Raw genomic sequence first — 15,154 nt, forward strand, 5'->3', positions numbered from 1 at the left:
TTTTCTTTGTCACTCAGTTCAAACTATATTCTAGTTATTCTTGTGATTTCTTCTTTCACAATGGATTATTTAGTTATACATTATTTAATTTCCTATTTTGTGATTTCCTAGTTATACTATTGCTACTGATACATTCTTTCCTTCTCTCAGAAAAAAAGGCCCAGAATGATTCAATCTCTTAAAATTTATTGTAAATCATTTTATTGGCCAATATACGATCTATCTTTATACCATTTGCACTTTTTAAAAAGCTGTCTTGTTTTGTAGGTGTTGGGTATAGTGGTATGTAAACATCAATTACGTCAAGTTAGTTGGTAGCATTGGCTGGATCAATGTTGTCACTACTAATCTTTTCTCTAGTTATTCTATCAGTTGCTGAGAGAGTAATTGAAAAATCTCCAAATCTGGGGTGCCTGAATAGTTCACTTGGTTAAGCGTCGGACTCCTGATTTCAGCTAGGGTCATGATCTCAGGCTTGTGAGATCCAGTCCCATACCAGGCTCTGCACTCAGTGGGGAGTCTGCTTGAAGATTCTCTCCCTCTGCACACCCTCCACCATCCCTGTAGCTCTCTAAAATAAATAAATAAATCTTAAAAAAAAACCTCTAAATCTGATTATGGAATTGTTATTTTTTCCTTTTAATTATATAGTGTATTTTGAAGAAACTGAAAACTTTTAAAAAACATTTACCCCCTCCCGTAGCTTCTGTATTATCACATGCATGTTTGTTGTACATACTTTTTTTGTTGTACATATTTTGTTATACACAAAGTTTACAAAACATTTCTTTTTTTTTTTAGAGAGAGGGAGGGGTGGGGGGAGAGGTAGAGGGAGAGAATCTAAAGGAGACTCCCTGCTGAGCAGGGAGCCCATCCTGGGGCTGGACCTCCCCACCCTGAGATCACGACCTGAGCTGAAATCAAGAGTTCGATGCTCAACCAACCAAGCCACCTAGGCGCTCCCCCCAAGACATTTCAATTAATGTTTTATATAGTCAATATTCATTTATATTTATACACAAATACACACTTTTCAAATTTCTGTTTTTCTGTCTGAAATGATTTTCCTTCCGATTAACGATTTCTCTTCAGAATATTGCTTTTTATAAGTTTTGTTTTGTTTCTAATGCAGGCCTTCTGGTGACAAATTAGTTGGTTTAGCTTGTCTGAAAGCATATACCACTTTGACCTTCCTTTCTGAGAACTATTTTCACTGGATATGGAATCTTGGGTTGGCAGCTGCTTTCATTCAGTACTACAGACGCTTCTGGCACATGCTGCTATCCTCCTACTTGGAAGTACAGGTACTATTTTAAATAGGTGGGAAAAACTCTCTGAGGAGACAAAATTTAAGTCATTTCCTGAATGCAGTCAGTTCTGGAATATTTCTGAAAAAAGCATTCCAGAAAGACAGAATAGTAAATTCAGAGATTCTAAGGTAGAAACACATTTTTTTTTTAATGTTTAAGAAACTGTCAGGGAAAAAAAATAAAATGCCTGCATGTCTGGACTAAAAGAAACATGAATAAACATAAAAGAAAAAACTGGAAAACTATCTTTGGTCCAAATCACATAGGACCTTGCAAGCCGAGATAAAGTATCTGAATTTTAATCTAGTTATAATTGGAAATCTTTGGAATGTTTTAAGAAGTGACATAACTTGATCAGAATTATTATTTTTAAATCACTTATTTCATTTGTCTTTGTAGCCATGGCATCTAATTCTCACAAATCCTAGAAAATTTCATGTTGGAAGTATTATCCTTATGTCCAACTTAAAGATAAGGGAACTGAGGCTGAGAGTCAATCTAATGACTTCTCCAAAGTCACACAGTCAATAAGTGATGGAGCTTAAATATTTATCTATGTATCTCTATCTCCAAAACTGCCTATAATTTCAGTTTGTATTGAATTTTGCTTGAAACTTTCTCACAGATCCATAGTACTAGCCACCACATACAAGTGTAAGGTTCTTCTTTTTTTTAAGTGGTTATTTTTGAAGGCGTTTCTAAGAGTGATAAGCTTAAATAAAGCTCTTTTCTATTTGAGTTTATGCACCTTGCAATTATGCATGTAAAAAGATTTTTCAATAGACATGGAATCCAGTCCTACTTTCTTTAGGAGAAAACCTAAAATAGTTTAAAAAAAAAACTTCATTGTATCTCAATAACTTTGCCACCTGTTCTCCTATTTAAGCAGGCTTTCTACAGATAGATCCAAACACAGTCGGAAAGCAACTTGGAAGTACTGAATTAATTTAAAATTTTCCCCAGAAGCTTGTTTTCTAAACCACCTGATTCCCTTTATGTAGCTATGAAATTTGAAAAAAAGAAAAAACATAGACAAAAATCTGAAACTGTTTCACCTAACACTAAAAGTTTCATAATAATACACTCACAAAGAATATGCCATAAGTAAACAACAGAAAAAGGAAACACTCTCACATCTACAGTTATCAAGTTCGGTGCCCTGAAGCTGGTTGACAAAAGTTGCTTTTCAGAAAAGAAAAAAAGAGCTAGGACCACCCACTTCCCCTTCCCACTTCATTCCCAAGTGAGAGGAAGGCCTCCTTCCTTGACTCCGGGAATAGAGACTGAAATATGTGTAACTTAAATAATCCAATTTCAATTTGGAAAAAAAAAAGAATAAGAAGAAAGAAAAACAAGAAGCAGTGACAACCCAGATAAAAATATTTCTTATTTTAAATATATGAAATAAGAAAACATAAATGCAGAGAGTTGAAATGCCAAAAAAAGAAAAAGAAAACAAAAAGTCTCTCTATTTCCTAGTCTAGACCAAACCTGAGAATTGATTTTTTCATGTTATCCCCTTTGACCTTCCATAACCTAACCAGTCTAGTTTATCCACTCCCCAAGTAGCAAATCTAACTGTAACCGATATCATTTAGAAGAGAGTATATGGCTTTCTATGAATGTCCTATTTATTCTCTTGATCTCAGAAAATGTATACGTTGATGCTGAAGTGTCTCAAGTCACAAACAATAGGAATGATTGGAGGCATAGAATTGGAGACAGCTCATAACCATTGGTTGCCCAAGAAGAAAATAAACATCTAATCTGAGATATTTGAAGTGCCCCAGAGAATGAAAGCAAGGCTTCTATTTAGCAATTATCTGAGCTAATTAATAGATATGCAAAGCAGAATTAGGAAAAGTACCCCCTTCTCCCCAAGGAGAAATTGCTAGGGCAAGAGGGAACCACCTACTGTTAGATCTCATATTAAAAGTTCATGAGCTATATCATGGATGAAAACAACAGGGAGAGAGCTTCTGGCTCCTTAGAAAAAAATTTCATACAGTGCAGAACCATTGAAAGATGAAACAGGTTGCCTCAGAAGATCATGAGTTCTCTGTCATTCTGAATTGCTGCAATTCTATAATAATACATCCAGTGGGAACATAGCAAGGTTTTAAAATATGTGGGTATAAAATGATTCTATCTAGAGAATGGATCAAGAGAAGGGATAAGTGAATAAAGCAAAGAGAAAAGCATTGATGTTTCTTTTGTGGCAATTTAAAACAGGAATGATACATCATTTATCATCTATTAAACTATCACAAATTAAGAACAATGATATCACCCAGGGTAAGCAAGCATGTGAGGAAACAGGCGTTCTCATACACTGGGGTAAGAAAGCAAATCAGCACCATCTTTTGGAGCACAATTAATGAAATTAAAAATAATGCTTTTACTAAAGAAATTCACAGCTAGGAATCTATCATACAGAAATATTTTCAGTTCTATTTATGCATATATGTAAAAATATTTATTTCTGAAAAAAGAAAAAAGATAGAAAATTGGAGAATATAAGCAGTCATCAAGAGAGGACAAATTAAATGAATTATGATTTATATTACAGAATATTTTGTAGTCATTAAAAAGAATGAGATATTTCTATTCTAACAAGGAAGAATTTCAAAGCTTATGTTCTTCTGGGAAGAAATGAATACATAGTCTGAATCTATCTTAGTTTGGTAACAACAACAAAGCTACTAGATATGGTTGGATTAACACTGAGAAAACTTCCTGAAGAATCCGTACCACACTCTCAAGAGAGAAGAGGGGATTAAGGACGAGATTCTCACTTCTTACTGTGGATACCTCAGAATTGTTTAAATTATTTTTAAGAAACATTTACAACTCTTGTAACTTTTTTGGAAATCCATCACAATTTTAAAACTTTATCTTTTTTGTAGCCAGTATTTCCTAATTGATAATCCCCAAGAGTCCTGCAAATTGTCAGATTAAGGGACTTTATTCATTCTTAAAAAAACCTGACATCCCCTTGGACCAAAAAGCAATAATGAGAAGACCAAAAAAAAAAAAAAAATCTTATAAGAAGACACCTTAGATAAGGTGATTTATTATATTCTATTCCTTTCTTTATAGCTTGTCACATCATTGCTTTATCCTTTTAATAAATGCACCCCTAAACATCAAAATGAAGAAAACAGAGAAAAATGGGATTCAAGCCTAACCTTAATTAATAGTGGTTTTGTAATCAATGTGGTGTCGAGTGAGTCTTGTAGAGGAGACCTGGGAGAGAATCTTCCCAAAGTAGTAAACATCACCATGGGGTTCCACATGCATTTCCATTACTTCCCTAGCCTCCTTTGTTGTACATCAAAAGCATTTAGGTCAATCATGCCAGCTTCCCTTGGTGACTCACAAGAGATTATATAAATTGTTGGTTATGCTGCAGAACTGTCCAAATGCCTGCCTAAAATAAAATTTATTTAAAGGAATAGGATTTTGGGTTGTTTTTCCAACTTCTTCATAATTTGAATTTGGCTTTAAAATATAGCACGAGAGGAAAAGGAAGCCATACATGATCTTATTAAAGATTTAATAGCAGGTTAGACTTTCCTAATTTTCTGTGGTTACATCTTAAAACTTCAAGTACAATGTAGCATCAATGAGGTTTATTTGCCATGACAGTGTGATTCCACGTTGCAATGATGTCAGTCTCATTGGTATCAATCTCTCATTGTTTTCTCTCTGAAGAAGGACTCAGAATCAACAATCCCTTGCTCACCAATTTTTGGCCCAGGAGAACTATCGTACTTTCGTGTTACAAATGTCACCAGTGCAAGCCTGAGATGAGTGGTGTTAGTTCCACAGTAGAAATAAAATTAGATACTTTTGTTATCAAACCTCTGAAGAAGAGTGTTTTGCTGTACGATGAGAACATGAATTATCTGAATTAATTACTTCTGCTTCTCCTCTGCCCCTGCTCTGGAATCTGACCATATCTCTGGACCAGTTTTTCACATTCTCTGTACACCTTTTCGTCACAGTACAGTCAGTAAAACCTCAACATAAAACCCCCTGAGTCAAGGCCATTCCCTTGTAATGAGAACTGTAACAGCGGGGGCATGTGCAGACTAGAAGCTCACCACAGGTTCCCAGTGAAGACAGTGGAATGCCTTGGAGTCTGCTCTGCTCTGATACAGCAGTCGGTTCTGATATTATTGTCTAGGATTTTGCCTTTTGAATTCTGTCTTTGGGGCCACTCTTCCCTATTCTCAATTCCATCCTGTGGTCCAGCTTCTATCAATTTCTCTCCCTTACACAAAAAGTACCCCTTCTCCTAGAGTTTTTGTGAGTTTTCCTCATTTCCCCTTTCCCTCTTCCTTTTTTGAGGATATAATTAAATTGCTCAGTGCACTGGCCTCATTTCCTGAAAGGCATTGTTCAGACAATTTTCTCTACATTAAGACAAGTTGTTAGCACAGATATTTTCTTCTTGTTCACACTGTTACCAAGACGCAAGTTCAGCTGATCGCTGTTTGAGAGCTAATACTCATGAGATAAGTGTTGGTTGGAAAGGAGACGTTGCTTTACTCAGGAAGCTGGCAACCTGGGGAGATGGTGGGCTAATGCCTAAAGACCATCTCCCGGTTCTGAGTTAAGGAGCAGGTCTTTTAAAGGGGAAGTTCAGGGTAGGAGATTATATACATATTGATGAAAGGGGCAGGAAAACTTACAATTCATGAGAAAAAATAGAACACGTGCATTGAACACACACATATATATATATATATATATATATATATATATGATACATCCCATCTTGATTTGGGGGTGGAGATTTAACATCAGAATGAGGCAAAAATTAGCCCCCGACATCAGGAGGTTATTTTAGGAGAAGGAGAAGGGTCTAAGGGCATGCTCTGAGAGCTGGTATAAACAGAGAGGGTCTTGGATTTCTTATGTCAGGTAAGGAATACAGAGCCTTGCTTGTTCCTAGGCTATAACCATATCAGTTGACCTTGAGTCCAGGCTTCTGCAGAGACAGCTAGTGGATGAGTTAGTGGGGTCTGAAAAGACACAGTAGATAATTAGGGGGAAACAGTTCTCTGAGACATGAACTTTAAATTTTCTGCTAGTTTCCACTTCACTAACCTTATGGGGCACAGTTTTACACTATAGGATTCTATACACTGGAGTATTACTTTCCTTGGATCCATGTCAGTCTTGTCTTAAAGTAAAAATGCCTCTCCCACTGATGGTCTCCTACCTCGATAGCAGATATGTAAATGAAGCAGATAGTATCCATTTCCCTCAGTGTAACTGCTTATTGGAAATCTACCAATACTGCTTAGCAGTTTAGTGGGCATTTACCAATGCCAGGTGCATTCACGTATGCTCTCTCACTTCATCCTTCTACAAACTCTCTACATTGATTGTATTCTCTCCAGCGTACAGATAATGAAACCCAAGCCCAGAGAGGACATACAACTTGCCAAACTGACACAGCTAGTAACTGGCAGAGCTGGGATTCAAGTTCAAGGCTCCTAAATGTAAGTCTATTCTTCATTTTTCTTACCATGTTTCCCATATTCTGTAAAACATCAGAACATCAAAATCAGAACAAGGATATAAAAGTATAAAAGTTCCGTTTCTACCTACCTTTTCAAGTTTTGTGGTTTTATGCTAACCTTAACCCCTCCCGGCTCAGCTTTTCCATCCATGAAATTATTTGCCACTTGATAAATATATCTTTTAAATTAGTGAAATTTATGCTTAGAGATAAGTATGGAAATAAACTATGGCGCCTGTGCCTTTGTTCTATAAAGAGTCAGAATAAATCTAATGAAAATTAATAAATCCTGGAGAGCATCTAATGTATGTTATTTTTCCCTAGGTATCTGTGTGTGTGGTATTCAGAATGAATTTACAGTAGGCGGGAAATTGTATACAGCTCTTAAAAATAATATTGTGATTAGTAGATGCAAGTGGGCCTAGTAAGTTTGAGCCCATTTGAAAAATTTCAAAATAATTGTATATTTATGATCTAATAACAACTATTGAGTATGTTGTCATTGACAGAAGGAGATTTTTAGGAAGAAAAGCATCATCTCGTTTATGTTGTCTTTATGACAACAGTGGGGGAAGGAGGAAGGGCAGATGATAAAATCTCTAGTCAGAATGGGAAGAAATAATATCTTCTGCCTCACCCCTCTCATGGGGACCCCTGAAAAACTTTGGAAAAGGGTGTGTGGTAAAGAAGAAAACACAGCAGTGGTAGTTTGCTTGAAATAAACCAAAAAAGTATCTTTAATATCTAGCAATGTGATATGGGTCAACTGTGGTGATCCCAATATCCTTGTATCAACACCTCATTTCAGAATAGTCACTAATGGACTTATAGGTGCCCTAACAATGGGCTTGCAGGGTTAAGTGTGACCCTTTTAAAGGAGGATAGAAACAACCAGCGACCAGATATACAACAAAATGGTTTATTTATCCAGGTGAGTGGCACCTTTGCATACCTGGGGATTTTCTGGCATTTGCCCTAGAAGTATGTGTCAGGTTCTCCCTGCACTCTCTGGAATGTTGGACAGCCCAGTATGTAATGTTGGTATGCTGTGAAGTTATCCAGCAGATTCTATGAGCAGCTTAGATGAATACCTTCTCTATCATCTCCTGTGCAATGTTCACTGCCTTTTCTCTGGTGCACTGAAATGGGGAAAAAGTCAGTAAACCAAGGGGAATAAGAAGGAAGAAATTTAAAATAGACACAATCTGAAAGATTTACTATTGACCTAATTGAAACGTGATTGCGAATCATATAATTGGATGCCTTGCTCACTTATTTTTAGATGAAGATTCAAAGTACTACATATATAATCATCACATACATTAAATATAGATATTGAGTGATAAAGCTATTCAAATAGCATAGATGATGGCACTTGGACTTTGGGATTTGGTGTTCTAAGAAGTGGATACAGGGACGCCTGAGTGACTCAGTGGGTTAAGCGTCTGCCTTCGGCTCAGGTCATGATCCCAGGGTCCTGGGATTGAGCCCTGCACTGGGCTCCTTGCTCACCAGGGAGCCCACGTCTCCCCCTGTCTGCCACTCCCCTTGCTTGTGCTCACTCTCTTTCTCTCTTTCTGACAAAAAAACAAGTGGATCCGTATCTTGGCTCTAAGGCTTATTTATAGTTGGTTACAACAGAACTATTTACTTACCCTCTTCATCTCTGAAAGGGAATTAATAATTATACATACCTCATAGAGTTTGTGAAGTAACTAAGATTACTGTACCTTGGAATATGTAAAGCTCTATTAAATCTTAATTACTATTGTCATTGACCAAAAAAATAAAACAAGGAGATTTTCAAAACAAATCAAGATTAGAGGATAATATAACAATAATTAAAGTGGAAAGTTTGATTATGAATTCTATAAAAATCCCCTACAATTTTCTCACATGCCGCATTATACTAGTTTATAAACAGGCATGCCATTTCTTCCCTTGAAGACTGTTAACATTAATGTATAGCTCATGTCATATACTTCAATCTCCCGGTTGTTATTTACTGCATATATTACTTTATGTACTTTTAGTAACTAAAATAAATATGTCAAACATCTAGTAATATTACCTTGGCTAGGGTTGTTTTTTATAAAAATGTCTCCAGTCGATTTGAGCATATAGCTGTCATGTCTATGATACGAATAGTATCTAAAAATATGCCTTTCAGACCCATGATTGTGCTTCACTGATTACAACAACTTTTCTATTTTAGGAAAGTAAAATTCATGCCTCAAAGCAAAGGAATCAGGGCCAAAGGAACAGGGAATGCAAAGTTAAAACTCTAAGAAAGGTCTGCTTTTTGCCTATCTCAATGAATTTGACTTACAAGAGTTCTTTCCTCCTGATTTTTTAGAGCAGCAAAGGAGGAATCAGCTTGAAAGGATAAAGTCCTATTTAAGCTTTTTCCTTTGGGCTCCACGGCAGCTTTTCCCAAAATGTGCTCAAATACAAAATAGTTTCCAGAGCTCCTCGTGGGCGAGAGAACATAGAAGAGGGTCTGTTTTTCAGATAAAAATTCAACATTCCAATTCTTCTCGGACATGAACAGCTATTAGCGTCTTTGTGTCTCTGCAAAATCCTACAATAAAGAAAATTGTTCGACTTCATTCTGCCCAGCATTTCCTAAGTGAGTTTGACCTCAGACTGTTTGTGTTACTTAACATTTACTATAACCACCTGTGGGGAATCTCTGTGTTACTGAAAACCTATACATGTAATATGAAAAAGAATGGCCTGGGAGGTAAGCAGGCCAGAAATAAAGTGTGCAGAATTTGATAGGCAGAGCTGCAGGGGTCTAGGACCAAAAAGACTCAGATATAAGAGGTTCCAGTATTCAGAGTTTTTCTAAACAAAAATCTCTCTTTTCAGATGAAAAATTTCCATCAAGGGGAAGCACGCATGCTCATGCATATGTCCATAAGCAGTCTACTCTAGAAATCACAGTCAAAATGATCTCTAAGAACTATGCCCTTGCTTGCTGGCTAGCGGGCTATGCCTAATTGCTATGCAGTCTTTTAAAAACATGACACGTTGGGTCTGCTTCATGTTCAATCATTTACTGATGTTTCGCTGACTTATTTAGCTTAGGTGCATAATAGTAATAATTTTTCCAATCCTTTTGCCACTTCACAGCCCAACAAGTAGTTGAAAATACATATTGTATCAAGTATACTAGTGCCTGTTTGGCTACCCTCCCAGCTCCTTTCTCCTGCCCTCACTACTGAGATAACTTGGTCCCCTCTTATACCCTGTTTATATTCCTCTCACCACAGGAGGGATTAAAGAAGGTCCTTTTCAGTACTCAGGCAGGACACTCAGTATCGAATAAAATATGCTGGTGATTCAGCCCAGACAGAATCATGTCCAGCTCTACCAACTGGAATATCATCTTATTCCTTAAAATCTTAAAATGATCCCCACCTTAGATTATAGTTCTTGTGACTGTCCCTTGGCCCTGACTCCTGTTCCATGAGCAGATATCCCGCAGGAACTAATATCTTTAGAACTGCTGCATAAGTGGGGGCTTATTCACAAAGACTACAGGAAAGGCTTAGGTTCTGGAGCTGGGGATAGTCTCAGAGCAGGCCCAGCTCTGAGGCTGATTTGATTCTTACCCACAGAAATACTAAGCTAGAGTTCCTTAAATCACAACATATAAAGAAATAGTCTCTGAACCATGTTTGAAGCTAAGCCCAAGGTGGGGATAATGGGGTATCTGTGAAGGTACAGAGTTCGAAGGCAAGGGGCAGGTAAGTCTATACCTTTCTGTTTCTCCATATGCTGCTAACCTGAAAACCCTTGCCCTTGCCTACAGCTGTGATTCCAGGCCTATAGCAGCAAAGTGGAATGGAAAAGCAAGTAGATAAATCGTATCATTCAGGGGCGCCTGAGTGGCGCAGTCGTTAAGCGTCTGCCTTCGGCTCAGGGCGTGATCCCGGTGCTCTGGGATGGAGCCCCACATCAGGCTCCTCCGCTAGGAGCCTGCTTCTTCCTCTCCCACTCCCCCTGCTTGTGTTCCCTCTCTCGCTGGCTGTCTCCCTCTGTCAAATAAATAAATAAAATCTTAAAAAAAAATCGTATCATTCAAGTTGCTTAAACTGTCAGATAGTAATGGCCAGAAAATCAGGGAACAAGGATGTTGGGATTTTGTCATAAGTTATCTTGGATTTCTCTTAGTTACAGTCTTCTCCTTTTCAAGGACATCTTATTAGATCATATTAGATGAACTACTGCCATTTACCTCATCAACAATCAGCATTAATTGGTAAAGTGCAGTATTAATAGTGTGTTGTACTAGCTCTGTATGAATCCATTTCAAAGATATAACCCCTGTCCATGAGATTTACTGTTAAGACCCCAAGTTTCCAAAAAAATAAAATGGAAAATCTGTTTAGTTATTTGACCTGTTGCCCTTCAATTGAGGTCTTGGCTTACGCGTCTGAGCTTATTTTTATTCTAAAATTAGTAAGGATCTACAATCCAATTTTTTTCATTGTCTGTCTTGCACAACAGTACATTAACAGTTTTAAATTAATTCATCTTCTCATAAGCATTAAATTTTATAATATGTGTACAGAAGTTCTTTTGGAACATTCTCATTTTGTCAAAGAATTTTGTCACAAGATTCTAGTCTTAAAAACTTTTTTGTAAATTTATGTATGACAGAAATAAGAAATTTTTGAATTTTTTAAGGTATCTGACTAGGGCCCTTGACTATAAATTACAGGAATAAAAGGAGACTGGAAACAGTAATGCTGGTCATCAATCTGCCAGTTTTTATCTGCTCCTACTTACTGAATATTACATTATGCTAAGGGTAACACCTCGGCTCCTTCCTGTGAACATGTTCTGTTGAAAATGCTACCAAAAAAGGATAATGTTCCAACGGAGCCCAAAGTTTTTGTGAAAACTTTAACCTACTTATAATTTTAGTTTTCACATTTAGTTTGTTCAGGAACAATAACTTCATCATTTTTTCCAGTAGTTCAATCCCTGTTTGGGTCATACAATGCTTAGCCCTGGTTTGGTAAGCTAATGGTTGAAGTAAGAATTGCAATATCCTTTCTTCTGTGATAATCACAAGAACTTCCATGGCTTTTTAGAGATGAATCTTGACCCTGAACCCCAGACCAGTGACCAGAGAGCCGAATAGCCAGCTGATACCTTGGGTTTGTGGCCTTTACCCTATCATCTAGTAGCAAACATCCTTTGTATCATGTTCTACACAATACCAAGCAAAATACTTTCAAACTCGCTTTCTATAGGACTGCCTTCCCACCCATCACTCATGTGCTAATGACAGCTGGATTCTCAGAAGCAGACAGAATGGTTTCCACCTTCTCCTGAGGGTTCTCACCTAATTTGGCTTCTATGGTCTGAATAGTCTGTAGGTGTTGGCCATGGTTCCTTTATTCCACCATTTTGCTAAAGAACAATAACCTTAGTTATAATAATTAATTAATCAGAGAAGTATAAATGCATATATTTGAGGTTAAAGAGACTGCATAGACTTAGTAACTTTGGAAAAGTATAAAAAGATTGATATCACAAATTATTATTTCATTCATCCAACATATACATATTAAATATTTTTACTATACCAGTCAATATGGCAGGCACTAAATATTCAATAGTGAGTAAAAAAGGCATACTTCCTACTTCATAGTGCTTATAGCCTACTTTAAATCTGCCACATGACTCCGATAAAGCTGGGTGAACTTGGATAAGTCACTTAATTACTTGAGCCCTCATTTCCTTTTTTAAATCTAGTAAAATAAAGAGGTTAAATTAAATTGTACCAAAGATTGTCTTCAGCATTATCTTCTAAGAAAATTAACTCTCTCACAATCAGAGAAAATGATCTGAACTGTAATCTTTCCACATATATCTTGCCAGGTAGTCAAAAGCAGCCTTGGTTCTTATTAAACAATCAATCCTTTCTCAAACATGGATGTCAATGAAGTCTTCAGTGGTAACAAATCATAGCACTGGTGAACCAAAGGAAAGAATATTCTTTTCATTTCATTTATAAGTGTATATACAGAAGAGCTTTAGCAAATTAAATAAGGACTTCAAATAAGAATTTTCTCAAGTTACCTTTATGTAAGTCATGAAATTAAGAGCCAAACAGTGATTGGTTCCAATTTCATGCTATTTTTCTATATTTTACCTGCTGAGAATCACATTTTGAAAGCAGATTCATTCTTCCAGTCATTTATTACACTGTATATCTGTGTTTTCATCTGTATGCATAGGCCTGCACAACACTGGGCCCTTAAAGATATATTTTTAAAAGCTATTTTCATGGAGACACTTTATGAGCCCCTGTCCTTATTTGATACATAATAGCTAAACATTTTTTCTGTGATCTGGTCTTCAAGAAGCTACTGCTAAATATTCATATAATATTAGAAATAGACACTTAACTATCAGCATAATTACTAACCTTACAGAAATAGATAATCTAGGCAAGATCTTTGGATGCTGAAAAAATAAATTAAGGATAACTGCAAATGGCAAAGTCTGATGACTGAAGACAGTGGGGTTTGGGGAGATGATAAATGCAAGGAATCTTCAGAGGAATAGTGCTCTGGGAGAACCATTCATGTTTCTTTCCCAAAAAACCCTAAGACATAGATATTAGTGCTCTCCTAATCTGCATTAGGACCTGGAAAATCAGTGATGTTTAAATCAAAGCACAGAGAGGGAGACCAAACCAGGGCTAAATATTCAAGAATCATCTATTCAGACAAACTAAAGACGCTCCTACCACTTCTCTCTTACTAACTACGCTGAAAAACTATGGGTTTGACCATGAGATGGATGGATGATTAAAAATAAGCAGATAATGCTCTGTAGTTCTAGAGAGAATGAGTGGAGTCATGAGGAAGAAGAGTGGCATGAATGCACTTAAGTAAATTGAGGTGGTGTCAAGCACTCTAGCTAATGAAGAGGTTAGGCTGAAGAGGTGATAGAATTCCAAATGCAACAAAGAGGACAAATTTTTTTAAAAAATTCTGTCTAGGCGCCCTACAGAGAACACTGTCTTCACAAATATAGCATTCTAAGCTGTTCAAAATGTGAGATAGGATAAAAAAGGAAGCAAAAACATCATTTAATTCTTCAAGAGTTCCTGCACAATTTCCTTTGAAATTAGGCCTGACCTATTTAATTAAATTTTTAATTATAATTATTTGTGTTATTATCCATTTATATTCAGAATATATGCAGATTCTGTGGCCTGAATCACACAGACTAAAAGCTCTATGAAGTCAAGAAACATGTCTCTATTATCCACCCACCAGCATACATCTAGAGCTAGCCCAGTGCATGGAATATAGTAGCACACAATAAAAACTTGTTTCAATTAAGGAAGGAAGGCAAAGGAAGGCAGGCAGCCAGGAAGGAAGGGAGGGAGGGAGAAAGAAAAGTTCAATTCCTTACTGAATTTGGAGATTACGTGATAACTTGCTGAACCAATGTACTATATGACTTCATTCCCACACCTGAGTATTTGAAGGCCTCAGGATTCTATTGTTCTAAGTTTGAATTTGAATCTGTCCTACTGAAGATGTTTTCAAAGATTAAAATGTTAATGAGTCAGTTTTGTAGATCTTTCCATTTAAAAAAAAATTTCCTGTTCTAACTTTCAATCTTAGAAATATTTTTAATGATGACATGCAAAAGGCAAAGGGTGACATTATTAATGGTTAATTATTTTTACTCCCACGTGGAACATTCTATTCATGGTTTCATTTCATTTGAATAATGTTCTTCAGTGCTTTTGCCATAGCAATGCCTTACTTTCATGCAGAAAATATTAACCCACAGTTAGAAATGAAATACATATATAAGAATCTCATCAAATATTCTGTTTCACTTCTCAATTAAAGTCACTTTGACAGCAAATTTTAAAATAATTCCAAGCCCCAATCTACTCAGTCAAACTATTATACACAGTCTCTGCTGAGACAACCTTTGTTCTAAGATTTCCTCCCTCTAGTGGTGGGGAAAAAACAGAATTTTTTTTCCCTGCCTCATGTTTACTCTTGTTAAGATGCCCCTTTTATGTATGTGCCCATTTCCTTTCCTGACCAAATTTTGTTTAGGCATGAAATGATACTTACCTAAGCAAGTTTTCATGCATTTTTGGATATCTCAGGAAATCCGTCATACGTAATACATATAAACTTACCTAAGCAAGTTTTCATGCATTTTTGGATATCTCAGGAAATCCGTCATACATAATACATATAAACGGTAAAAAATTCACAGCACAACAACTTTCTGCCTTGGCTTTTTTTCTAAC

This window comes from Ailuropoda melanoleuca, chromosome 9, assembly GCF_002007445.2.
Source record: "Ailuropoda melanoleuca isolate Jingjing chromosome 9, ASM200744v2, whole genome shotgun sequence".
NCBI classification, from domain to species: Eukaryota; Metazoa; Chordata; class Mammalia; order Carnivora; family Ursidae; genus Ailuropoda; species Ailuropoda melanoleuca.